General features: G+C 41.0%; 1 long non-coding RNA gene across 2 annotated transcripts; it reads right to left on the bottom strand.

Moving 5' to 3' along the window:
• LOC121033100 (uncharacterized) lies at positions 1 to 27,093 on the bottom strand. Of its 2 annotated transcripts, XR_005791702.1 has the most exons (4): positions 24,108 to 27,093; positions 5,890 to 6,057; positions 468 to 657; positions 1 to 219 (listed from the first exon to the last, which is right to left on the bottom strand). It is a non-coding gene; the product is annotated as an uncharacterized LOC121033100 (long non-coding RNA). The 2 variants fall into 2 exon arrangements; XR_005791701.1 differs by lacking the exons at positions 1 to 219; positions 468 to 657; positions 5,890 to 6,057 and adding an exon at positions 23,362 to 23,711 and having other exon boundaries at positions 24,108 to 27,077.
• Between the last annotated feature and the right edge of the window lie 139 nt (positions 27,094 to 27,232).

Below are 27,232 nucleotides of genomic sequence, written 5' to 3'. Positions count from 1 at the left end.
TCTGTCTGTCTTTCTTTCTCTCCTTCTTTCTTAACAACACCTGACTAATCTCATGTGAGATGTTCTCAATGAAGTGAGCTCACCAACAGATGGTGCTGCTGGGACCCATCCTGGTACAAACAACATCTTCATCCCTTGGCAGGGCTGGCTCCTCCTGGCTTTCCATACCAGGCTTTTCTCATTCCTTCCATTTTCAGGCAATGGAGCTCTTGCAGTGGCCTATAAGGGAGGCCACTGTGTGCATTAGGGCAAGTGTTTGCTGGGAATTTGAGTCTCCCACTGTCACCTGGGTGGGTCATGCTTCCTCTGTGGCCCCCACCTGCAAACCCCACTTTCCCCATGTATGACCTGCACAGGCCGTCGTGAAGTTCTACAGGCTTCTCCCAAGATCACCCGCGTTAGCTCTGGGTCAGTGGAGCTTCCTGCACCTTGGAATTCTGCCCTGCAGTCTGGCGTCGGAAGCTTACGCATCTTATGGTGGTAGGCAGATCTGACACAGGCCTGCTAACCCCTTCACATGGTGAAGAAGGCCTTTAGGGTGAGTGGCGACTGGGCTGAATGTTGCCCAGGTGTGGTTCCTGTGGAAGCGGTGAGTCACAGCCCTGGTTGCTGGTCTGCTCCTTCATACATCTGCCTCTGGAGGCATCTCACTTCCTCCTGAAATGGAGAGAGAGGAAAGCCCCAGATGCTGGGGCATAAACTGCTTTGGCGCTGCCTAGTTACTTCATCTTCCTCAACTCACATTGCCTTTCACCAACTACCACCATTACCACTGGAATCACCTAGAGAACAGAGGAAGGAAACAGGGGAAGGCATACGTGTGCCATCACATCAGGTGCCGGATCCGCTCGGGAAAGTTTAGAGATAGTTCAAGGAAACAACAATAGTTCAAAGTTCAAAGTTCAGGGAGCCTGAACCCAGTTCATGGGTTGGGTGGAAGGAGGAGGTGTGGGGTGGGAGAGCCATGGATGCTGGTGTCAGGCACATGTACACTGGGATTCTGGCTTTCCTACTAATGAACCCTGTGGCCTTGCCTGTTACTTGAGCTCTCTGAGGCTCAGTTTCCTCATCTGTAAAGGGAGAGGCACAGTGTTTTCCTCACAGATGTGCAGTAAAGATGAGACGTGATGGTGAATATAAGGCACCAGGTTCTTCTGTCACCGGCCCTGGCTCCAAGTCAGCCAGCACCTTCCAGAGCTGGGTCAAGACTGTCAGGAAAGCTCCAACCACCTGCGGACACACCAGAGCTTTAGGAGGCTGAAGGGACTTCCCAGTATCTGGTGAACTCCCTGCATTCAGCAGGTGCCCAAGGTAACCTGTGAAGGGGAGCCAGGAGCCTGTTCGAAGGGGACCCCAAAGGCAGGGTAGGAGAGTGGAGCAGACCACGCTGGCCCGGGCGAGAAGGAGCCACTTGTGTGACAGTGCCATTTCCACTGATGCCTTTTTACCCTCCTCTGTAAGATGAAACTTCAGAATAATTATTCTAGTCTTCCTTCAGACTTCATTTTTCTAGATCTGAGAGTCCTTCTTATCAACCTCGGTGCCTTATTTTGGATGACATTTCTTAAGCTTTTAAATGTCTAGAATTATAGACGTAATGATAGACATTTAAATGACAGAAATAGGGGTGGCTGGGTGGCTCAGTCGGTTAAGTGTCCAACTTCGGCTCAGGTCATGATCTCGCAGTCCATGAGTTCGAGCCCCGCGTCGGGCTCTGTGCTGACAGCTCAGAGCCTGGAGCCTGCTTCGGATCCTGTGTCTCCCTCTCTCTCTGACCCTCCCCGTTCATGCTGTCTCTCTCTGTCTCAAAAATAAATAAACATTAAAACAATTTTTAAAAATAAATAAATGATAGAAATAATGATAGACATAAATGATAGACATATCACGATATGTCTATTTAAATGATAGACATATCACGATATATCTATTTAAATGATAGACATAAATGTGTGTGTAAATTAAAATGATTTTTAGCTAGAAAAATGAAGTCCAGTTGACTGAATAAGGAAAATACCCAACATTGCATTAGATAACTCATTTGATTTCTTGGGAGCCATATTTGCTCAAGAGCAAAGCATTAGTCATTGCTTAATTTTAATATTTTTCATAAAAGACATTAAAATTGTAAGCCAATGAGCTATAAATCATTAAAATTTTTTAATGTTTATTTATTTTTGAGAGACAGAGAGAGAGAGAGAGAGAGAACAAGCCAGCATGAGTGGGGAAAGGGGCAGAGAGAGATGGAGACACAGAATCTGAAGCAGGCTCCAGGCTCTGAGCTGTCAGCACAGAGCCTGGCACAGGGCTCGAACTCATGAACCACAAGATCATGACCTGGGTGGAAGTCTAGACCTTTAACTGACTGAGCCACCCAGGCACCCCAACTATAAATCGTGTTTTAAATTAACAACAACAATAACAACAAAACCATTGCAACGCTCTGATTGTGTAACAGAGAAGGCAACTTAATACACATTCAAAATATGGCACAAAAACACTGAAGATAAGATGTGGATTCAAGACGGCAAAATGAAGATGTTTTTGCCCACTTTAGATTTTGGAGAGATACATTTACGTTAAACATTTCAATGAGCCTGGAGAAAGGACATTTTCTGAAGTTATTATTGAAATTTTATTTAAATACGGGTACCTGGTTGGCTTGGCCGGTTAAACGTCCAACTTAGCTCAGGTCATGATCTCACGGTTCATGAGTTCAAGCCCTGCGTCGAGTTCTGTGCTGACAGCTTAGAGCCTGGAGCCTGCTTCGGATTCTGTGTCTCCCTCTCTCTCTGCCCCTCCCCTGCTCACACTCTGTCTCTCTCTCTCAAAAATAAACTTTAAAAAAATTATTAAATTTTTATGTAAATATTAGAGATTGATGTATCTCATTTTTGCCATCTACTCTATCTGTTGATTATTCCAGCATTACTTCTAGTTCACTTGTGGCTCTGTGGAATTTCAAGCAGACATCTGGTTCTTCTGGTGAACATGCACCTGTCCCCAACTCAGGGTGAATTCCAGGGTCCTCACTTGATCTTCCATTGGCAGTTCCCTACTTCTGTGAGCTTGGCTTGCCTGCCCTTTCCCTGCTTGCTCTTGTTCTGTTAGGATCCTACCTTTCACTGACTCAGGATACTCACTTGCACCATGGAAGGAGGTAATGCAGTGGCTCAGGCCCAGCCATCAAGAGTATGGCCTTCATGAAAGATATGTGTCCCCAAATTGAAACCAGGCACTCCCTCTACTGTCACCCTAAGAACCCTCACATCATAAGGATCAGTGGGGTCTTCATCAAGGGAGGTGGAATGGGTGGGCTTCTTCTGGTTGTGGGGGAGTGACAGGAGCAGTGACGGAGTGAGAACAGTTACCCTCCTCCTGTGCCTTCGTGGCCAGCACTTGCCATCAGTACTTGAAAAGTTCCCACCTGGATGAAGACAGCCTTAGCATCTGGACAGCAGAAATCCCCCTCTGAGTTGGAAACTGCTGTCCTCCTGTGCAGAACCCAAGCTCTAAGACAAGGGGAACAGCAGGGTTGCCCAGATCCTACAGGATAGGGATAGACCTTCCAGTGTCAGTGTTTTATCCCTCCATGGATAAGTGTGGTTGTTGTGAGTCTTCAATTCATTGTAAATTTTAATATACTTTTGGCTATATTAAAAGTGCATTCTCACAAAAGTAGAGTTTTGGCCTTTTTTTCATATATTTTTTAAAAAGTTTGTTTGTTTTGAGAGAGAAAGAGCATATGAGCAGGGGAGGGGTACAGAGAGAGGGAGAGAGAGAGAGAGAGGGAGAGAGAGAGAGAGAGAGAGAGAATCCCAAGTAGGCTCTGCAATGGTGGCACAGAGACCAACTTGGGGCTCAAACTCACGAACCATGAGATCATGAACTGAGCCAAAATCAAGAAGTCAGATGCTTAATCAACTGAGCCATGCAGGCACCTGTTGGCTTTTTTTGTCTTTAAGTAGGTTCCGTGCCCAACTTGGGGCTTGAACTCACCACCCTGAGATCAAGAGTCTCATGCTCTACTGACTGAGCCAGCCAGGTACCCGTTGGCATATTTTTTAGTAAACAAATATGGTAGGCTCTTCTGTTACACTTCTAAATACATGTCAGGGATCGTATAAATCAAACTGATTTCTTTTCAGGTATATATTTTCAATGGCTCTATTTCCACTGAGGATTGAAAGGCCCTCACACTGGTGTTAACCGATAGTTAGCATTATATGTGTGCAGGCACCTGCTTTATAAATATATTGGGAATTTCCTCGAAAGTCTGAGATGTGAGGCTGCTGTGCAGGGAGCATTTCCTACACTGTGCTATGGCTTGCCTTGGATGGATGGCTGCCACACTTTATCTAGAGTTATCTGGAACATGTGGGCCTCTTTGATTTATGTGAGTGAATGAAAGAAAACCATTAATATATCTAAACAATAAAGATAGCAGGTGTGACAGCTGAACCCTGTAGTGAGGAGACCAGATTCCTGCAGTTGCCTGCCTGCTATGGCCACACCAGAGGTGCCCTGTACCTACAGGTAACTGGCATCCCCCTGGGTCATCAGGCTACAGCACTCTGGGCATCCAGTCTGAGGGTGGGGAATCTGTTTCCACCAAAGAAGCTCCGAAGGGGCATGCGGCTTTGTGTAAGGCTCATTTCCTTAAGAGACAAATGGCCTCCTTGAGGTCTAATGAATTCAGATTTAGCTGGACTTTTGTCATTAAGTTTGAGTGTGTGGGAGAGATATATGTACATATATGTCACTTGGAGTGACCTATATGGTGACTCTTTCTGCATTTGAAGACCTACCCATAAGGCATCCCCGAAAGGGAAAATTGTGGGGTTCAAATGAATAGGATCCTTGTAAAAGACCTACAACTTATACACACAGAATTATCTCATAGTACTCAGCATCCCGGTCTAGGGGATCAGGGACAGGAGGCAAATGTTCCCGTGCTCGTCCACATCTCTCTGGATTTGTGAGACAGCTTTTCTCCCTTTTGGTCTAAAGTTAACCTGCAACAGAGTTCATCTGTATGAACATATTCATGGGAAACAGGGAGGTGGGTGCCTAATACCCTGTCAGGGACAGCTGCTTCTCTAACATGCTGGCTCCAGGGTCTGGAGTGAGTTTCGGGTAGTGCCTATTTGAATATATTCCAAGCAAAGGGACTGACTTAATGCACTTTCTTCAAAAGCCTTATAGAACGGCGCCTGGGTTGAATGTCCAACCTTGGTCTTGGCTCAGGTCTTGATCTCAGGGTAATGAGTTCAAGGCCCACATTGGGCTTTATGCTGGGCATGGAGCCTACTAAAAAAAAAAAAAAAAAAAAAAAGCTTTATTGATAGACAGGTGTCTATTTGGGAGGGGGAGACTAGTGGTTCTCAACACTGGCTGCCTGTTAGAATCATCTGGAGAGCTCAAAATCTCAGGGATTTTATGGTTTCTTTGATGAATTGAAAACAGAAAAAGATGATTCTAACAGACTATTTCTTTTGGAAACCAACCTCCAACACCTTGCTTACTCTTAATTAATTTACTGGTGTTGACCCAAATAGAAAAGTATCTCACCTCATCCACCTCCCCTATCTGTCACTCACTAAGGAAGAGAAAGGCTTAGGAAGCAGAACTTGGCACTATGCATGCTGGATGACACACAAGCCGATGCAGGATACTCTGGCGAATCAAGAGCGACCCTTCCCTCACCCAGAGATTCTTCCTGCATGGTCCACGGTACTAGGATTTCTACACCATCTCATGTCCCAATCTGTACACCTGTTTCCAGTCACTTCAGTAGAAAAGAAAGTCAAGAGGAAAACAGCCCCTTTCTCTTGCAAGAGGCATCTAAGTAACTGTACTTAGCAACAAAGACCAAAAACCCCACCACACCCTGAAGTGTTTCAAAGAAGAGGGTCAAATTCTCCCGGTGATGAAGATTGCATCCTGGCTGAGAAAGAATCTCCAGGGATGGACGGCTGGAGAATCAGAAGAGGTGGGAACTAGGGACTTATTTGTTCTTCTCGATGGCGCATCTTTCAGTGGGTTCAGCTTGTGCTTCTGTAGAGCAAGACACAAGAAAAAAGAAGGGGAGGGGAAGTTAAGTCTTGAGAGAACCAGAGACTCAAGCAATTACTTTTTGTTGTTGACGTTGCAGGTTGTTTCTTTCACGGTTAGTCCATAAAATAAAATAGGAAATTAAACCCTTATTCTGCTGCTTTTCTGAGCAGCCTGGGAAGGAAGAGCCCAGATGGAATATATGGGGAAACTCTCAGATGGGTTTGGGTCTTCAGAGTGTGTTTTTCCTCCAAAACATATCTGTTGTTGCCCCTCTAAGTAACTGTATATAGTTTGACAGATGTCTCGGTGGCAATGTTGTAAAGGAAAACCAGAGACACAAACTGCCTTAGCTTAATTGCTGCCAGCATTGACGTCACTTAGAGTATAGGGCATTTAGGAGAATCTTAGAGTCACACAGAGGACACTGTCACACCCTGTCATTGAGGGCTGGCTGCGCTAGATCAGCGACAAGGTTTGATCTTGTCACGGTTACAGAAATGTTGTAAAAGGTAAAACAAATTAAAAACAAAACCACACTTCAGAGTGGACGTTAGTAAGGAATATAAAAGGGTGGCAAAGTCACCATGGTCATGTGACTTCCAGCTTCCGAAGTCTGTGCTGGTGCTTTGTGAGTATTTAGGTAGGAAGGAAGGGTTTGGTCAGGCTGGAGGGGAGACTAGAGGAAAGGGGTGGGGGAGCTGTTCGTTGCGCTGGGAATGTGAGAGGGGGCATGGCCAGAACCTCCTAGGCTGGGGCTGGAGAGCCAGGGCAAGATCCAGGTAACTGTGCACGTTGTGTATCCCTGAAACATGAGTACAGTCCTTCAGGGAGGGTGTTCATGCCTTTAACTGTGCTAGGCAGGACCCAGGCCCTTTTGGGCTATCCTGTACCCTGAATCCTTCCCAAATACTTTCCAGGGTCATAAACAAACACTTTCAAAGAGCAGTTCACCTATTTGGGGGACAACGCTGAACTTTGATCTGACCCTTTAAACATGGAAGTTTTAAGAAATGTATTAGTATGATCATAGATGCATGGGGAAGGTAAACTTAAGTCTCCATGCATCATCCAAAGGTGTCTCGTGTTGCCTGTTTTACAGTTGGAAACTCTATAGATTTACATGGTTGGGAAAGATAAAAATGAGATCTTTGAATGTCTTTTGAGTATTTGCGGGGTGGGAAGGGAAAACAGAACTAAACAGAATTAGTATATTTCTTCACAGGTACCTGCAGTTTCCAAAAACACTTCATGTCACATTAAAAAAAAAAAAAGAATTTTCCAGGTCAAGAATATGTTCCCAGAGTTATGAAGTAATGTAGGAAAATAATTGTGTCCCCATAAAACAAATCCATTCAAAAGAAGACATAAAAATACCCTCTAGGAATGGCGAAGGAAGGAAGTTGTGCCTTGTGTCCAAGCACAAATGGGTGAGGTTGACGTTAGTAAAAATCACTCCCAATGGAACAGTGCAGCTCACCACACATCCAAATCGTTTTCATTTCCACTGGTTTCCTCCTCAGTAATCGGATCTTCTAATTCACGTTCAGAAAAGAATACTGAAAGTAGACTTGCATCTATATTCTTTTAAATTCATGGTCCCAACATGAATATATAAATATATAAAGATAATAGTTTGATCCAGTGTCCTGACAGGTGTTTCAAGTTTGACCAGGAGAGTTCTCACCTACCAGACTGCCACCTGCTTTAAGTCCTTCTGATCCCAAGAAAGACACAGTAACTCACAGGCTTGCTAAAGCGCCCTGTGTCATGTCACATCAGGTAAGTGATGATCCAGTAGGTGCCTGCTCTTTAGACAAGTGGGGAAAGGTGAGGAGCACACAACTCCCCGTAGACAATTTGCCTTCAAGGCTCTCTCTTCCATCCACAGTATTATCTCCTGAGCACTTCCCAGTGGAATTTTAGGAATCCTCTATTTATAATCCTCTAATAATAAGAACAGAAACTCCTTCTTCATTTCAATGATAAAATCAAATTTGTTTCCCAGATTTTGTCCCTTCTGCTTTATCATCATCATTAGTATTTAATGGTTTCATCATTGGACTCTACTATAATTATTCTTTAAAAAAAAGTTTTATTATTTTACAATTATAAATAAAAATGTGGGGAAAGAAGCAAAAATAAGAAGGGGAATGTCACAGATTTTTTCACCAATGGAAAAAAAATGAAATTTGTTTGTTTGTATTTTGAGATTATTTATGCTGTCTTTTTTCCACATAATGATTTTTTGGGAAACCCAATATAGACATAGCATAGAGAGTGAAAAGGCAAGACATTCTTGGGAAAAGATACTTGCAGTAAAGTGACACAAGCCTCTTACCTAGAATATTAAAAAGTTCCTACAAATTAAAAAGAAAAAGACAATCTAATAGAAAAATGGGCAAAAGACTTGAATGGGCATATTGCTAAAAAAGATATTCAAGGGGCCCCTGGCTGGCTCAGTGAGTGGAGCATGTGACTCTTGATCTTCGGGTTGTGAGTTTGAGCCCCACATTGGGTGTAGAGTTTACTTTTTAAGAAAGATATTCAAACGGCTAATAAACATATGGAAAAGAGTTCAAACTCATTATTTATAAGGGGAATGCAAATTAAAACCACAATAACATACCACTACATACTTCCTGGGATAACAAAGATTAAAATGACTGATAGTATCAAATGTTAGTGGGGAGGTAGAGTAACTGGAACTCTCATACGCTTTTCATGACAGTATAAATTGGCACAACACTTTGGAAAACTTTAAGTCAGAATTCACTAAAAATGAACACACATATACCCTACAACCAACAATTTCTCTCCGAGGTATATACCCAATAGAAATGTGTACATTTGTGCAACAAAAGTCATGTATAAGAATTAATGCTTATTGAAGCACCATTTGTAACAGCCTAAAACTAGAGAGACAAAATGTCCATCAATAGAATAGATTTAAATGCTATACTTACATAAGGGAACACTACACAGCAATCAGAAAGAATTATTGCTAAAGGTAGCAATGTAGATGAATTTACAAATGTAAATTAAGCAAAAAAGAAAGACATCAAGAAGTACAGCTGACCCTTGAACAACACAGGGGTTAGGGGCCCTGACCCCCCATGCAGTGGAAAATCCACCTATGACTTTGAACTCCCCAAAAACTTAACTACTAATAGCCTACTGTTGACAGTCAATTAGCACATATTGTGTATGTTATATGCATTATACACTGTATTCTTACAATAAACTATAGAAAAGAAAATGTTATGAATAAAATCATAAGGAAAAGAAAATACACTTACAGTACTGTACTGTATTTATTGAAGAAAGTCCATGTAGAAGTGGACCCTCACAGTTCAAGCCCATGGTGCTCAAGGGTCGACTGTACATATTCATGGTCCCACTTATATACCTCAGAATTAGGCAAAACTTATTTATGATGATGAAGTTTGCTTATTTTTTTGTGTTGTGGTGACTGAGAGGACCTGAGGGAGCTTTTGGGGTACTGGAAATGTTTGATTTCTTGTTCTGGTGTGTACATGTCGGTGCTCACTTAGAGAAAACTTATTGAGCAATAAATCCATGGTTTTATACTCTTCTGTGTGTGTAAATGTCACTTCATAAAATGCCATTTAACAAAGAAAAAGACACCGTTTTCAAGGTATTCATAAAGAGTTACTTTTTCCCCCTAAGCTGAGTGGGAAAAAAGCAACATTTCAAAATTACCATTTTCTTTTATATGGTATCTGATTTTGAACATATAAAACAAAATTAAAATTAAACATTATAACTAAAACTACATAGTTTTAAGTCTTGTAAAAATATCATATCTCACTTTTTTTTACTTAACATAAAAGAGCATATTTAGTGTTCCTAGAGATTCATCATAAATATAATCTCTAATGTATATTGTTGGATCAAAATTTGTTAACTCTTTTCCTCCTGTAGGACTGGGTAATTTTAAATTTAGGGATATTATTAAAAATGCTACAATGAATATCTTGGTGCATAATTTATTTCTAGAGTTCAAATCATTTGCAGATGTGGAATTACTGGGTTGGAGAGCACAGAGATTTTTAACTCTTAATGTATATTATCAAATTGCTTTTTTTTTTTTTTCAACGTTTATTTATTTTTGGGACAGAGAGAGACAGAGCATGAATGGGGGAGGGGCAGAGAGAGAGGGAGACACAGAATCGGAAACGGGCTCCAGGCTCTGTGCCATCAGTCCAGAGCCCGACGCGGGGCTCGAACTCACGGACCGCGAGATCGTGACCTGGCTGAAGTCGGACGCTTAACCGACTGCGCCACCCAGGCGCCCCTCAAATTGCTTTTTTAAAGGGCTGCTCCAATACACGCTCCAGCGAGATATGATTGTGCTTACTTGATTTAAATTTCACTGATGCTATTTTTTTGTTTCTTTAATCTTTGATAATTTGATTTGTAAAAATGCATCTCATTGAAAAGATCAAAACTTATCCTGAAAATGCTGCATGTGCTGAAAATTTCTCTTTTGCATTTATCTGCATAATAGATTTACCAGCCACGTAAGACTGTTGTTAATGCAAATAATGTTGTCCAGCATTAAAAATGCTTATGTTGACCAGACATTTGAAGAATCATTTCAAACCTTGTTGCCAGTGGTGTCTTAGAAATAAAAAGTATTAGTATTTCAGTATGCATTCTAAAAGATAAGAACTCTTAAAAAAACATAGGCACAGGGGCGCCTGGGTGGCGCAGTCGGTTAAGCGTCCGACTTCAGCCAGGTCACGATCTCGCGGTCCGTGAGTTCGAGCCCCGCGTTGGGCTCTGGGCTGATGGCTCAGAGCCTGGAGCCTGTTTCCGATTCTGTGTCTCCCTCTCTCTCTGCCCCTCGCCCGTTCATGCTCTGTCTCTCTCTGTCCCCAAAAATAAATAAAACGTTGAAAAAAAATATATAGGCACAATAACATAATCATACCTAAAAATATAATTCTTTAATTTCATTAATTATCCAGTCAACATTCACATTTTCTCATTGTCATAAATGTATATCAGTGGTTTTTTTTCCTTAAATTCAGATCTAAATAAGTCCATAATTGTGATCAATTGATACATCTCAAATGTCTCTTAATTTATGGTTTTTTGTTTAATTTCTTTTCCACTGTACATTTATTGTTGTGGATCATGTTGAAGACAGTGGTTGTTAGTCCTATACGGTTCCTATAGCCTGGATGTACTGATTATATTCCTGTGGTATTTTTAGAACATGTTCAATACCCTCTATTTTTCCTACAAATTGATAGTCAGTACCTGAGACTTGATAAGATGCAGATATTTTTTTAAAAAATCAAGATTACTTCATAGGTAGTATGTATACTTCCCTTAGGAGGTACATAATGTCTGGTTGTCTCTTTTTATGCTGTTTGTAGCCATTGATGGTCATTGCCTGGACAATGAATTCATTAGGACTTGCAAACATTGTGATGAGTTCTATTAATAAAGGGAATCTCTTAATAAAGGGAATCTTCTCCCTCACCTATTTAGTTCCCCCGAGATACTGTTTATATAGGAAAAAGGCACATTAAATGCTTTGTCTACTAGTTTTCAAAATAATGACTTTGTTCCCTGCTATTTTCCACAGGCGAACAACGAGTTTCTTTATTAGTATCATGATTTCAAAGACTTAAACACATTTGCTGTGTTTCATTCCAATGCATTTACCCTTTTTGATGCACAAATGGACACAGCTTTGTCCGGTAGGAGTCCCTCCAGATGGGCTCTCATGTCTTTTTGACACGACCCTAATATTCCTCCATAGTTTTTTTTTTTTTCTTTCTGATAAGACAGGATCTTCCAGGCTCTTTAGAAAATGTTTTAGGGCCTCCTGGCTAGATCACTGGTGAAGCATGAGACCCTTGATCTTGGGGTTGTAAATTCAAGTTCCATGTTGTGTGTAGAGGTCATTAAGAACACAATCTTTAAAACTTGAATTTATCCTTAAAGGATGAATATTTTCAGCCATTGAAAATACTCAGAAAGGGAGCCTTTGAATCTGAATACAATTCTCAAACTGGAATCCTCCCAAAATATTCTGAGCAATGGCAGCTTCCTTCAGGAGATGGAAAAGTTGTCTACTTGTATGATACAACTGTCATCAATTTGTAAGTTTTTTGTCTTTTTTATAAAAGCCATTTACATTCTTTCCTAGTTAGTCATAGATGGTTTACATGTCTGCCTCCCTTGCTAGTCTGTATTCTGAGAACAAAACCTTACCTTATTCATCTTTGCATCCCTAGCACAGCACTTATCACTTAGTATTTAGGGAACACATTTCTTTTTTCATTTTTGACTTTAGAATTAATATAAATTTAAAAGAGCTATATAATATGGGGAAGTACAGTAAGGGAAGCAAACCCCTACATTTCCAGAACCACGCATATTCACTGTTAGCATGTCACATGTCCATCTGGGTGACTGGCTATGCACGAGAAAATAAAGCTTACACTTTGCCTTAATACAGCTTGTGATTTCTATAATAATGTTTACACGCACATTTAAAAATCTATACAATTGGGTGGGAGGGAGGGGAGGGTGGGTGATGGGTATTGAGGAGGGCACCTTTTGGGATGAGCACTGGGTGTTGTATGGAAACCAATTTGACAATAAATTTCATATATTGAAAAAAATTAAAAAAAAAATCTATACAGTTATGCTTAGCCTTAACATATTTTTATATTTATTACCAGTTTTTTACCCTCCAGATGACTGGCAAAATATCTAACACAAACATAATTAAGGCCATTTTGTAAGTTGGGAGCTAAGGAATAGAACAGTCTAATGGTTCAACTGAGGACACAGAGGAAAGGTCAGAGTCACCGGGGGAGTGCAGGTGACTTTGTTCTCAACTCCATTACTGGCGCCTCCCAGAGACTTTGGGGAAGAACTATTGGGATCACTCCAGCCCTTGCTGGCAGCATTGACAGAACTGGGTGTTCTGGGGGCGATATTACTGGCCTCGCCCCTTTAGGACAGTATTACCATGTCGAGAAAAGGAACAGAATGTGGGTCTTTTCAAGGGAACAGAAATGCCACCCTTTCAGGAGGATAAATTTTGCCTACTTTTCAACACTATTTCAGAACGCAAGTTACTCATTCCACTTCAAATGAAATTACTTAGGAAAAAAAACTTTCACATAAGGTATAAAGGGCAGTTTTTGGAAACAGAGACCAGTTCCAAATGCTGGGTCTACCACTTATTAGCTTCTCGACATGTCAGTTTTCTCATGTGTGGAATAGAGATAACATTCACCAGAAAACATCTGTGTTAGGATTCACTATCTGGAGGAAGGAACTGCATGAGGAAGGGCTTGTGGGTGCTGGGGGGCCAGGTTGCTGGGACAAGGTCACCGTTTGACATTAAATGAAAGAGAAGAAGGATTTGAGTCCTGAAGATTTCTGAAATGGGAGCCAAGATAGGCTGTGAATTTTCACTTTCTCGAGTGGCGAACGATTCAACTGCTCCCAGTCTCCAAAGTGGGGGGGTATGGTGGCCGGATGGCCAGGTCAAAGATGTGGCTACAGTGGGGTGAAGGTCTGGACTCAGATCAGTAGGTGCAGTTTGGTAGCAGAGGGGTCTGAACCTGGGAAAGTGATCCCTGTGGTGGAGATCTGTGGTGCCCTGTGGAACCAGGTGAGGTGCTGATGTCCTTGGAGGCCACTTCCCAGGGGCGGGGCTGCACCTGTGAGCAATTGTAGCGCACCATTGCTCCTAGGGGCGGGGCGGGTGCAGCTCTGCAGCTCAGATTTTTGCTCCACTTACAATGTCCTTATTCAAGCTTTCCTTGGGCAGACCCGAGGCTCCAGGGGGACCCCCTCCCCTGACGGAAGTTGGGATATTTTACTCCGGTAGTCCTGTCCCCACCTGGTGGCTCCAGCCCATCCCTCCCGCCCCGTCTGGTGCTCAGTCAGGCAGACAGAACCACCTTTACATTCAAAGGGCTTTTAGATCCTGGTAGGGCTGCTGCTGTGCTTTGGGAAGGACCAAATTCATCAGACTTAATATCCTAGGTACTGTGAGTCAGAAATTTAGTGACCTTTTTCAGTTCATCTTTTTCCTTCAACCTTTTTTCCTGGAAACGTTCAAGGCTACATAAAAGTTGAAAGGATAGTGCAACGAACACCGTGATATCTCCCACCTCTTCCGCAGATTCCGAGCAGAGGGAAGCCCACGTGCCCGCACCAGACACATCTACAATGTACAGCTGGCTCTGGGAGATATTGAAGCTGACCACACCAGAGCTGTATGCTAAAATTGCTTTTTGAAATCAGCGAGGCGATTGCCTATGCCCATTCGGGAAAGAAAAATAAAGTGGCTGCAGGGCTGCTGGCTGTCAGGGATCCCACTTGAAGAGTCTATTGGTGAGTCAAGGGCACTGAATTTGCCAGACTGGCTTTGCTGCTGTGTCAGCCCGGGTATTGGTAATGCAGATGTTGGGGGCCCCTGGCCTTGGTGAGTTCTTGGGGCCTCTGCCCTCTAGCAATTACTTGCTTCCCATTTCCTGGAATCTGCCAGAAGTGAGCCTTATAGTATAATTACCCTAAATCGTTACAGCAAAGTTTTGAATGAAAGGGAATGAACCCTCTTTACTTACTTGAAAAGAAGTGAAGAAAAGACATTCAGAATGTCAGGAAGACTTTTAAAAAGACGCAGGACTCATTTCTCCTTCAACGGAGAACACCACCTCCTAGTTTTTCCATATGGCTCTGAAGCGATTGCAGGTACAGGGTAGCCATATCTGCAATTTCTCATCTCTGGGGAAGATTTAATTGCCTCTGTCATATAGCAATTAAGAGGACTAAGTCCTCCCATGTATACTCACATTCGCTTGAACTTTTTCATTCAACACTTAAGAAAACAACTCATCAGAACTGTGAGCTGTGACCTCTATCACCTCACCATGGATATCCAAATTGCATCATGTTATTGTGGAAAGGCCTGGCCTCGCTTGGCCTTACTCTATACTACAGCCTTTTTCTTAGTGTCTTTCAGATAGGATGGTGTGGTGATCTCACTTTATGGGGGACTGTGGTAGATAGTGGGGCAGGGGTTGCTGGAAGACTCCCTCCTCTTTCTGCTTCTTGGAGGACATAAAGAAATTCAGCTGCACTGGACTCGTTAGATATGACCTCTTCTGAAATTTGGGTCTGCTACCCAAGCTGGGCGTCTCACTTTGGCCCTCAGGCTGTACACAGGGTCTTGCTGGGCACAGCTGCAGATTTACCGTCACATGGTAGCTCCATACCCACAGAGAAAGACTGCAAGGCATAGAATCTCTGTTTTCTGAGAGCATGGAAGTTCTCTCCTATACTGGATGGTTCCAGGCTGGCAGAAGGGAGCAAGGAGGGATAAAGTCTTAACTACCTAAAGACATGCTAACAGAGAGAAACACAGGATTGTTCCCTTGTCTTTTAACCCTCACCCCAAACACTGCAATACCCTGAGAAAATCAGAGTTGCCTTTTATATAAGAAACAAGGAAAAAACTCCAATCATTTTTATTATTGTTTGCATACCTTCAAATCTAATGGTATATTCAGACTGCACTAGTAGGTTTTGAATCAAAGAACTACACAACTGACATTTTTAGGATCTGTTCTTTTCATTTGATTTTCATTTTTTTCTAGCTTTATTGAGACGTACCTGACATATAACATTATATAAATTTAAGGTGTACAACATGATGATTTGATATATGTATATATTGCAAAGTGATTACCACAATAAGGTTAGCTAAGGCCATCACCTTAAATAACTACCGTTTGTGTGTGTGTGTGTGTGTGTGTGTGTGGTGACAACATTTAAGATACTCTCTTAGCAACTTTCAAGTATAGAACACAGTACTGTTAACTACAGTCTCCATGAGGTACATTCAATCCCCTGAACTTACTCATCTGAATGAGGGTCTTTTCCATAGATAATTCAGGCATGATCACTCTCTCCAAACAACTTAAAGTCTTACTAACATAAGGCACAAAGAAGTTGGAAATGATGCAGTAGGTGCTGAAGGAAGTCAGAGGAGTTGCAAAGGTGATGTCAGAAACAGCCAGAGAAAGCTTCATGGACAAGGGGCAATGAACTCACAGGCTTAAACTCAGCACCTGTTATAATACATAAAACATGTGAAAGGGGGTCTGGAAGATACACACCAGAGTGATGAATTCTGGGAAAGAGATTGGGGTCGCGTATGGCGGCTATTAAATGGGACTGTTGATTTTTATTGCACCCATGTATCATTTGTATAATCAGTGGTGTGCTGGTAAATGTTTGAGAAGCAGCTCTCTCTCTCTCTCTCCCTTTCTCTCTCTCAAAAAAGTTCTTATTGTAGTGTTTTCCATGGTATAAATACTTCCATAATGGCTAATTTCAAGCAACCAACGTAAGAGTAATTAGCTCACAGATTCTTGGAAATTTAATAATCAAGTTCTTGTATGCCAGGTTCTGGGTCAAGTGCTGGTGGAGATGGAAAAAAAATATTGATGCAATCTTTGTCTGCCAGGCAACAGAGATATAGTGGGAGAGCTCAAAGAGGAGCTAGAGGAAGGATGATTAACCTTGGCTAAGTACAGAGAAGCAGGCAGACCAGAGAAGGGTCTCTGAATCAGCTTTGAAAGATGGCGTAATAGCTAGGTAATTAGAGAATGGGAAAAGGCCCCAAAGCATGGACGTATATGATACATTCAGAGAACTGCAAGTTTCTCTTTTTGTACAAGATTATTGGCACAAAAAGTAGGATGAGGCCTGGGGCCATATTGTCAAAGGCAGTAAATTTCACTGTGTAGTAATGAGAGCCACGGACAGTTTTTGAGAGGCATCCGGCAATAATTCTGATGGCAGCGTGGAGACTAACCTGTAAAAGAGATCACTGCGATGTTTCAAACAGAATATAATGAGAGCTTCAATTAAGGCAATGCAGTAGGCATAGAAATGGGGCAGATCCAGACAGGATATTGGGATTGGCTGAAGTGAGTGAGGGAGATTGGCTGCTTTTGAAGATAATACCCAGGATTTTGAAAAGTGATCACTCTGCCCCCTGTGGAAGTGAGTGACTTGGGAGCCCAGTCCATCATTGCCTTTGTATCTTACTGCCATTTATGAGTTTGAAAGCAAGAAGGTCTGAGACATGAGTGGCAGGTCATGAAGATGGTTTTGTTTTACTATATTTGGATTTATACTATATTTGGATTTATCTTAATTCTAGATAGTTATGTTATAAAAATTATGGACTTCTGATTTGGGATGGAGGGCATCTCACAAAATTGGGAAATAATAATGGGCCCAGGTGTTTACTGGATAAATAATTTACCGATGGAGCTTGAAAAGAGAATAAATAAGGGAAGGGAGGAAAGCACCCAGGTGAACCTGTGAATCCCGTTCCTTTGAAGAGTAATAGGCATAGTACGGAAAGAATAAGGGAGCGGGAGGTGTTTCGTGATTCACGTGAGAAAACAGTTGGGAAGGAGGCCAGAAACAATAGTTGGTGCCTTAGATGTCTGTGTACAAACACACAAGGCATAGGTAACAAGCAAAGTAACTGTTATAACATCAGGTGTAAACATAAAGTTCTCATTGAAACCTTGTGGATGAGACTTAAGACTCACACATAGTGAGGAAATCAAACCTGTGCCCTCTCCAAAGGAAGCATGTCTATGAAGTGGGGAAGGCGATTCATGTGTGTTATAGGGGAACTAAGTAGAAGCCCAGTGAAGAGCATAAAGATGAATATTTAGGAGGAGAGAATCAGAACATTACTATATACCATTTGGCCAGAAGGTAATGAGGAAAAATTAAATTTCACATTTGTCTTTTTTTTTTAAATGTTTATTTTTGTGAGAGAGACAGAGCGCCAGTGGGGGAGGGGCAGAGAGAGAGGGAGACACAGAATCTGAAGCAGGCCCCAGGCCCCGAGCTGTCAGCACGGAGCCAGACACGGGGTTCGAACCCACAAACTGTGAGAACATGACCTGAGCCAAAGTCACTTCACCAACTGAGCCATCCAGGTGCCCCATCATTTGTCTTTTTTTTTTTTTAATTTTATACATGTTTGATTTATTTTTGTTAATGTTTATTTATTTTTGAGAGAGAGACAGAGAGAGGGCAGGGGAGGGGCAGAGAGAGCAGGAGAGACAAAGAATCCCAAGCAGGCTTCATGCTATTAGTGCAGAGTCCAATGTGGGACTCAATCCCATGAACTGTGAGATCACGACCTGAGCCAAAATCAAGAGTTGGATGGTTAACCGAGCCACGCAGGCACCCCTAAATTGCACATTTGTATAAAATATCTCAACAAAATTCTTCCACAATTTTTAATGAAAAATCTGACCCTGATCTCATGAACATAAGATTTTCATATCCATTTTTATGCTTGAAACAGCCATATGTGGTTCCTGACAAAAACTTTTTTTTAAATGACCTCTTAAAATGCTCAATAATCTCTATCAAGAAAAAATAATTGTCGTATAAATGGGTGACAAAAAAATTAAAATGTTTTTATAATTATTTAAAAATGTACAATAGTACTATCCATAACTATTTAAATATGCACAATAGGACTATAGAGAATCAAACAGTACTTCCTTTTTTTTCCACTGACAAATGTAATAATGAAACTTGTATGATAAGGCAAATAGATTCTTTATGATGGGCAGATACACTCGACTCACCCATGGGGATAGCCCTCTAGCCAGGTTAATAACCCCCTGTAGCCAAAGGATCATGGGTCTGTTCAAAAGGATCTGATAAAAAATTTAACAGTGGAAGCCTCTAGAAAGTGTCAGGCCAGAGGCATGTTGATGCTTTCAGGTGATCTAATCGCATGTGAAGCCATACTCTATCAGTAGCTCGGGATGTGAGTGTTATAGGTTGAATCGTGTCTCCCCTGCCACAAATTCCAGGGTGGAAGTCCTAACCCCAGTACCTCAGAATGTGACCTTATTTGGAAATAATGTCTTTGCAGATATAATCAAGTTAAGATAAGGGTGGGCCCTAATCCAGTGACTAGTCCTTTTAAGAAGAAGGAAGCTTGGACATAGAGACACGTAAAGAAGAGACAATGTGAAGAGACATGCAAAAAAAGATCCAAGGGGAAAGGCCTGGAACAGAGACTTCACTGTCAGCCCTCAGGAGGAACCAGTCTTGCTGACATCTTAATTTTGGACTTCTGGCCTCCACAACTATGAGATAATACATTTCTGTTATTTAAGCCACTTGGTCTGTTGTGCTTTGTTACAGCAGCCTGGGCAAACTCATCCCCTGGAAATAGAGTTCAGCCCCCAAGAGTTGGGAGTGGGGGTGGGACTGGTGAGAACCAGACAGTTTGTAAGGGTGACAACCAGCAAAGGAGTGAAGCTTCAGCCCCAGGGGAGGAATGAAAATGAAAAAGGTGAATAGAGACAATGTCTAATGAGTTTTGGGCAAATGCTATGAAGTTAAGGCTGCTCACATGGGCTTTCCCAAAACTTATCTCCCAAACATGAAAGATCTTACATCAAATACAAAGTGGTAAGAGCCCAGGAAGGCTGGTTGCAGTCGGGCACAGTGGCCCAGAGGCTGGGCCACCTCATTGTGTGTGAGGTCTCTAGTATCTATGTATATATGTATCTAGTATCTAGTATCTATGGCTGAGGAGCGGGTGTATGCAAGGCAGTTGTGTGAAAGCAGATTTAGGATTTATTATATAGAAGGATAAATTTTCGCTCAAAACGAAGAGAACTTTCACTTTTTCTCTATAAAAACATTTGCAATTTAAAATTTCATAGGCAATTTGTAAAATAGAAAAAGGAGGGGCGCCTGGGTGGCGCAGTCGGTTAAGCGTCCAACTTCAGCCAGGTCACGATCTCGCGGTCCGTGAGTTCGAGCCCCGTGTCGGGCTCTGGGCTGATGGCTCAGAGCCTGCAGCCTGCTTCCGATTCTGTGTCTCCCTCTCTCTCTGCCCCTCCCCCGTTCATGCTCTGTCTCTCTCTGTCCCAAAAATAAATAAAAACGTTGAAAAAAAATTAAAAAAAGAAAAAAAAGAAAAAGAAAAAGGAAAAACATCTCCCCACAATTCCACTTAAAAAAAAAAAAAGTAATCTCTACATCCAATGTGGAACTCGAACTCATGACCCAAGATCGAGAGTCCCATGCTCTACTGACTAAGCCAGCTAGGCACCCCCACAATTCTACCATCTTAACTGAATTCACCATGCATTTCCTTTGTCTTTCTTCATGTATGCATATTTTAGGTAGTTGGCTATAGAGAGTGTACATATATTTTGCATCCTGATTTTTATTTTTATTTTTCCCTGATATCATGACCTGAGCTGAAATCAAGAGTCGGATGCTTAACTGACTGAGCTACCTAGGTACCCCACATCCTGATTTTTAAAGGAATACAATTATGGTATAAGCATGTTTCTATTTTGCTACATGATTTCTCACAAAGATAACTTTAGATTGTTGCTTCAGTCCATGGAGTGCGTGAAGCATAATAAATGATTCCCTGTTGTTGGATGTTAAGGTTGTGGCTGGTTTCTTCGTTATCAATATTCCCTTTGCAGTTCCTTCCAGCAATGAGATTCTATGATTCTTTGTTTGGCAAAGGGAAATGAAAACCACTTCTCAAATGATCTTCTCCATCTTTAATTCCTTTTAAGAAGGGGTCTTTTGAGATACCCTGACATGTTACATTAAGTAAGTCAGATTTCTGTTTATTTCCTGAGTATCACTTCACAAAAATAATTTTAAGAAATTTCTATCCAGTTGCCTATCCTGGACAGTGTTTTTTCTAAATGTATTCCCCAAAATTAAAAAAATAGAAAGTTAGTACCAAGAATTTCTATATACCTTTCATCCAGATTCCCTCAAAGATAACATTTTATCTAACTACAGTACAATGATCAGAACTGGAAAAGTACCATGGATACAATACTCTTATCAAATCTATAGACCTGATTCAGATCGCACCAATTGTTCCACTGTGTCCTTTTTCTGGTTCCACATCCAATGAGGGATCACAGGCTGCATTAACCCTTGTGTCTCCTTAGTCTTTATTAATCTAGAAAACTTCCTCAATATTTCTTTGCCTTTCACACCTTGATACTTTTGAAAAGTACTGGCCAATCATTTTATAGAATGACCCTCAGCTGAGTTGTCCTGTATCTCATCTCCTCATGGACTTTTCATAGCACCATATCGATGTTGGGTCCTTCTCAGAACATCTCTGTGGGAAGCACATGATGTACATCTGTCCCATTACAAGTAATGTTAACTTTAATCACCTGGTGAAGGTGGTGTCAGTCAGATTCTGTTACTATAAAGTTACTATTTTTCTCTTAGTATTGTGGGGACTTGTTTCTCATTATACTTTCACTGACAAATTTTAGCTTTTGGTGATGATACTTCTCTGAACCAATTATTACTGTTTCCAAGTGATGATTTTACTATTTTTGTTATTCTTTCTATTGTTATTAGTTGTAATTTCCTTGGACAGGTTTCATAGATTTCTGTAACCCATATAGCCCTAGGTCATCCTTCCATTAGAGCAAAAGAAGAGAATATTTATCTAGTGCTCAGCCTGTGTTGTTCCTGTTATCAAGACACAAGGGGGCTGCCAAAGGCTTGGAGATGACAGAGCACCCTCATGTATCTGCACTGGCTCCTGATTTTCTGAATCTTCCTCGGCTAGTTATAGCTCATTATGCCAAGGAACCATACCCACTTTTTCATACATTACCCTTTATTTGTTTATTTATGTATTTTGAGAGAGAGAGAGAGAATGAGAGAGAGAGAGAGAGAGAGAGAGAGAGAATCCCAAGCAGGCTCCATGCTGTCAGCACAGAGCCTGATGAGGGGCTCGATCCCAAGAGCCATGAGATCATGACCTGAGCCAAAAGCAAAAGTAGGACGCTTAACCAACTGAGCCACCCAGGTGCCCTTTCATATATTAGTTACTCTTAAATCATTACTGTAAAATAATAAAGAAGTAGCAATTGCCACTTCAATTCTACAGATGAGAAAAATGAACCCCAAGGAGGTAGATACATTGCCTGGATCAGATAGTGGCACAATTGGAACTAGTTTCCAGTTCCTAGAGGTTTTTTACTTCCTATCAGGGATGGTCTAAAAAGTATATTACTTCTATTTGTATATGGATAACATGATATGTCTTCAAGAGAAGATGTAGTTTTGAACAAAATTATCAATCAGACTATCACTCTTGGCTTTTTTTGTACTGTTCACCATTATAATCTACTCTATTACTTGCAAATAATAATAATAATAATATTTAAACATAAGCTTCTTACAGATGTAAATTTCATTGACTGTTTTCATCTCAAGCTGAATTCCTCATGATTCCTCATTAAATTCTAAATATGGCATCTTCCATTTAATCAGAATGGTTACGAGGTTCTGGTTAACTGAACATTACCCTTTAAACACCATTCTTCAAAGAATCCAAGCACAAAGATGAAGGGAAGGTATTCTTTTTTTTTTTTTAATTTTTTTTTATTTTTTAAGTAATCTCTATATTCAACGTGGGACTCGAACGTACAACCCTGAGATCAAGAGCCAGCCAGGTGCCCCGAAGGGAGAGTATTCTTTAAAATCGGACAGTATCGTATGTTAGTATGAACAGCAACTCTCATTGCATGGTGCAATTAAAACATGAGGTAGGAAATAAGCTAATTAAAAAATTTATATCTACGTTATCTTATTTCCTTGTTATTTATCTTCTTTCCTAAAAATAGCATGTAGGAGAAAGAAATTTTAGATTAGGTGGACTTTCTGATGATCGGTATCTTGGATTTTAAAAACTTACTAATATGTCTGTTAAACTAGTTTCTTTTCTTTAGGGCACCAGTAATTAGCATTTACCGATGGGACCGCAAGCATCTGCATTTGCTCACACAATCAAGACTCACTGTGAACTCAGTGCCTCAGAGCAGGTACCCCTCCTGGTAAGTGTTGTTTTGTTTTATTTTTAAGTCATTTGTGTCCCCGGTGTTTGTCCTTGTCCCTGGCACAAAGTAAGCACTGGATAAATATTTGCTGACTGATCTACTGACCCACTGACAGCCAGACTTCATTCACATCCAGGGTGAGGGCCCAGCCTGGGCCTTCCTGAATTCCTGGGATTTTTTTTTTTCTTATTTCAAAAAAATAATACATGCTCATTATAGAAACTTGTAAAATAGAAAAACTCACACACACACACACACACACACACACACACACAGAGGAAATAAAGGCCCTTCCTTATCTTGCCAGCCATAAAGATGATTACACCATAAAGATGAGCATTTTTCCATTTATTAAATATTCTTCAAAAACATGTTTTTTAACGGCAATAGAATGATCCATTGTGTGGATATGCTATATTTAATAATTTCCTTGCTGTGGGTCATATAAATTCTGTACAATTTGCCACCATTGTGATGTTACACAATAAGTTCTCCAACTAGTAAAGCTGATTATCAAGTTACTTTCCGAAAAGATTATATCCGTTGAAGTCCACTTGCTCCATAGATTTTCAATGCTGACAGTTGAGAAACAAGGGTTTCGAAACTACTCCTTTCCTTTTGAACGGCCTTCCGTGTCATGAGAATGAGCTAGCCTTTTCCTGCAGACTTAATTCTGGGCCCCTGTGAAGGGTAGGGTAAATCACAGGGGAGTGGATAATTTGGAAAACACGCCTGGAAACCTCAGTGTAAAGTGAAGAGAGAGCATTAGCCCTTAAAAAAAAAAAAAAAAAAAAAAGGTTTTGGGATACAGCAAAGAGCAATAGTACCCCAACCAGAGTGATTAATAACACAAAACAACTAATATTATTATGTTGGTTGTGGTCACTTTATTCATGCCCCCACATTATTTTACAAAAGATAAAATCATGCTAGTGAAAAGGAAAAAAATATCTGGGCTGGAAACTAGTCAAAAGGAGAGAGTACTTTAAAAAACAATTAACATTCAATAAATAAATAAAAATTTAAAATAAAAAAAATTAGGGGTGCCTGGGTGGCTCAGTCTGTTAAGTGTCCTACCTTGATTTCAGCTCAGGTCATAATCTCACGATTTGCAGGTTTAAGCCCCGAGTCGGGTTCTTCGTGGACAGTGCGGATGGAGCCTCCTTGGGATTCTCTCTCTCTCTCTCTCTCTCTGTCCCTTTCTTGCTTGCACACCTGTACGCACACACATGCTCTCTCTAAATAAATAAATAAATAAATAAATAAATAAACATTTAAAAAATGAATAAAAATGAAAAAATATTAGCATTTGTTTCTGAGGAACAGATTTGCTTCACTCTGAAACAAAAACTTCATTTTCAAAAATAATATATGACAAAAATTTCCAAAAACAATTTGCCACTATCATAAACAAAAATTCTATTCTGGCCCTTGTTTTTTTCTGCATCTGCTGATTCCACCTCCAAGACTGGTAGATCAGGTGTCAGACTGGAAACTTTGCTCAGTTCCTAAAGGTATCCTTCAGTTCCTAAATATCGGACATACACATCTCTTTATTAAGTCAGCATTCAAAACGACTGTGAGCCATTACAAACATGTAAAGTATTATTATTGCAAAAGAAGAGCTTAACTATTTAAAATTTAACCCTTGGTAGGACAATTCTACTTCCAGGTGTCCAGTCAAGCAAAGGCTGCAATACTTGGAACTCTGTGGAAAGCTCTAGAGATTGAGCTCTGGGCTCTGAGCCAGTTGTGTGGTGGGAAACCACCATTTTAGAAAGTGGGATTTTTAGAATACAGTGGGAGTGAGACTGAAATCAATCTTTATGTGGGACAATTTTACTGAGAAGCCTGAGTGATTGACCCTTTATTTTATTTTGTGTTTTCACTGATTGCCCTGAATCCCATTCCAGCTTCTTTTTCCATCACAAGCCTATTTATTACATTTTACAGCTCGATGGCTCATGAATAAACACTGTAACCGCCATTAGTCAAAAAGAGGATACTCTGTAGAGAGTTGGGGTAATGTGCTTTTATTAATGTGAGGGTAGTTGGGAAAGCAGTGTTGACCCCCCTTTCTTTGTACATTTCTTTAGACAGTCTCTCATGGTTAACCTTGTAATCTTAGTGCATGATTGACTAAAGACAGACCATCAAAAGTGAACTAAAAGCCAATATAGTTTTGTCCCAAAGCATGCTGGGAAGCCAATGGATGCCAAAGCTATTTTTTCAGGAGACAAAGAATAAGTCATATTTCTGGGGCCCTTATGTTTCCCTTCAACAAGGAAGTGGAATGGGAATGGAAGGTGAAAGACGCGTGACCACTTTTAAATGATGCAAGAAAAGATATGTTTTTCTATTGACATTTTCCTTTCTAGTGGCAGTGGTTGATCCAAAGGTTCTAAGCTGGAGTGAAGGTTTAAGTAGCCAGGATTTGGAAAAGAGAGTGGGGATCTGTGGTTCGGGGATCCTAAAGGATGGAAGTCGATTGTACTTTAGGGTGAAGTGAGCAGAAGTAAAAACATCCATTTCCATCCTCTGATCCCCACACGTGTATGCCTGCCTTTGTTCATCTAGCTTTCTTAGCTCCATAATACCTTCCTTGGGTGGCTGGGGCTGGGGGCAAAGGGAAAGATGGTTTAGTGGATATTGTTGGTATTCTGCCCATTTCTCCTCTATCCCTATCTCAACAGACCCACATTTTCATTTTAGTTGACACCATCACCCACGCACTTTGAGGCAAGACGATCTTGGCTTACTCCAATCAGCCCATTCCACTTCCAAGTTAAGGGCAGTGGTTTAGGTGAGGGTATCTGACCTACAGGTCCCATCAAGGTGAATCTCAGGATTCCTGCTTGAGATCCTATGGCTGGGGTGCTCTCTCTCTCTCTCTCTCTCTCTCTCCTTGTTCCAGGAAGTACAGGAACCATTGCAGTCCTTTTCCCATCGGACAAGAATGACCTAAAGATGAAGTCAACAAAGGGGGCAAGCACATATAAGGAAGTGGCGGAAAAATGGAGCAGGAGCTCCTGGGTTAAAATGACTCTGAAGCTTGCCCCACTCTGAACTTCCAGTTACACGAACACATGAGTATCCTCACTGTTCAATGCATTTAGAGAAGATGTCTGTGTCTTAGAACCAAAAACATTCTAGCTCTTCACAGAGGGGTGGAGGTATCATTTACCTAAGCATATTAAGGTTCATGTCTAGGGGCTGTGTCTTCCTTCTTTTTCTTCTTCTTCTTTTTTTTTTTTTTAAGATTTTATTTTTAAGTAATCTCTACATCCAATGTGGATCTTGAACTTACAACCCTGAGGTCAAGAGTTGCACACTCTACTAACTGAACCATACTGCTAATATTAACCTACAATGTAGATTCAAAACACATGCAGTGAACAACACTAGAAGGTAATACTGTTCAGGTATACACAGTACTGTATAAAAAGAGGGGGAAGGACAGATTTGGGTTCTAACCATTACTTATCATGTTATTTCTATGGGAATATCTGCTCCAACTTCCAAATAAGCAACTTACAAATGAACTTTTGGGGACCCTCTGGATCTCAGGTTTCTCACCAGGATGTCACATCAGAGGAAGTTTAAGGTATCTTCTAGCTTTATCATTCTATGATTCTTTGTTACCAGTTCATTTTAGGTGAGTAAAAGTGAAACCCTGTAATAGGGCAGTATTCTTGAATAGCATGGCACTTGAGGATTGTGCATTTCCTGGTCAGCAAGCTGTATCTTGTTTGTTTTCACAGCAGTTGAAGATTTGCCATCATTATTTTAACCATTTTTGAAATTCTAGGATATTATTCACATCTTGCCTTTAAATATTTATGCACAGAATACCTTATTTCCCACAGCAAACTCATTTTTTGATTTGTCAGCTTTATGGAAACCTGAGATATCCAAACAGGCTCGCATTTCTAAGCAAAAGCTTAGTGTGTGCCAGTCATAAATCTGTTCTTTTATGTTATAACTGATGGCAAAAGGCATTGCTCTTGAGACTGAAATCTGTTCTTTATTTTTTTTTTAATTTTTCAATGTTTATTTATTTTTGAAAGAGAGAGAGAGAGAGAGAGAGAGAGAGACAGAGCACAAGCAGGGGAGGGGCAGAGAGAGAGAAGGAGACACAGAATCTGAAGCAGGCTCCAGGCTCTAAGCTGTCAGCACAGAGCCCGACGTGGGGCTTAAATTCA

Source organism: Herpailurus yagouaroundi, unplaced genomic scaffold (assembly GCF_014898765.1).
Source record: "Herpailurus yagouaroundi ecotype Mexico unplaced genomic scaffold, PumYag 142, whole genome shotgun sequence".
NCBI classification, from domain to species: Eukaryota; Metazoa; Chordata; class Mammalia; order Carnivora; family Felidae; genus Herpailurus; species Herpailurus yagouaroundi.
Note: the sequence above shows the minus strand (reverse complement) of the source record. Positions and strands in the feature narration are given on the sequence as shown.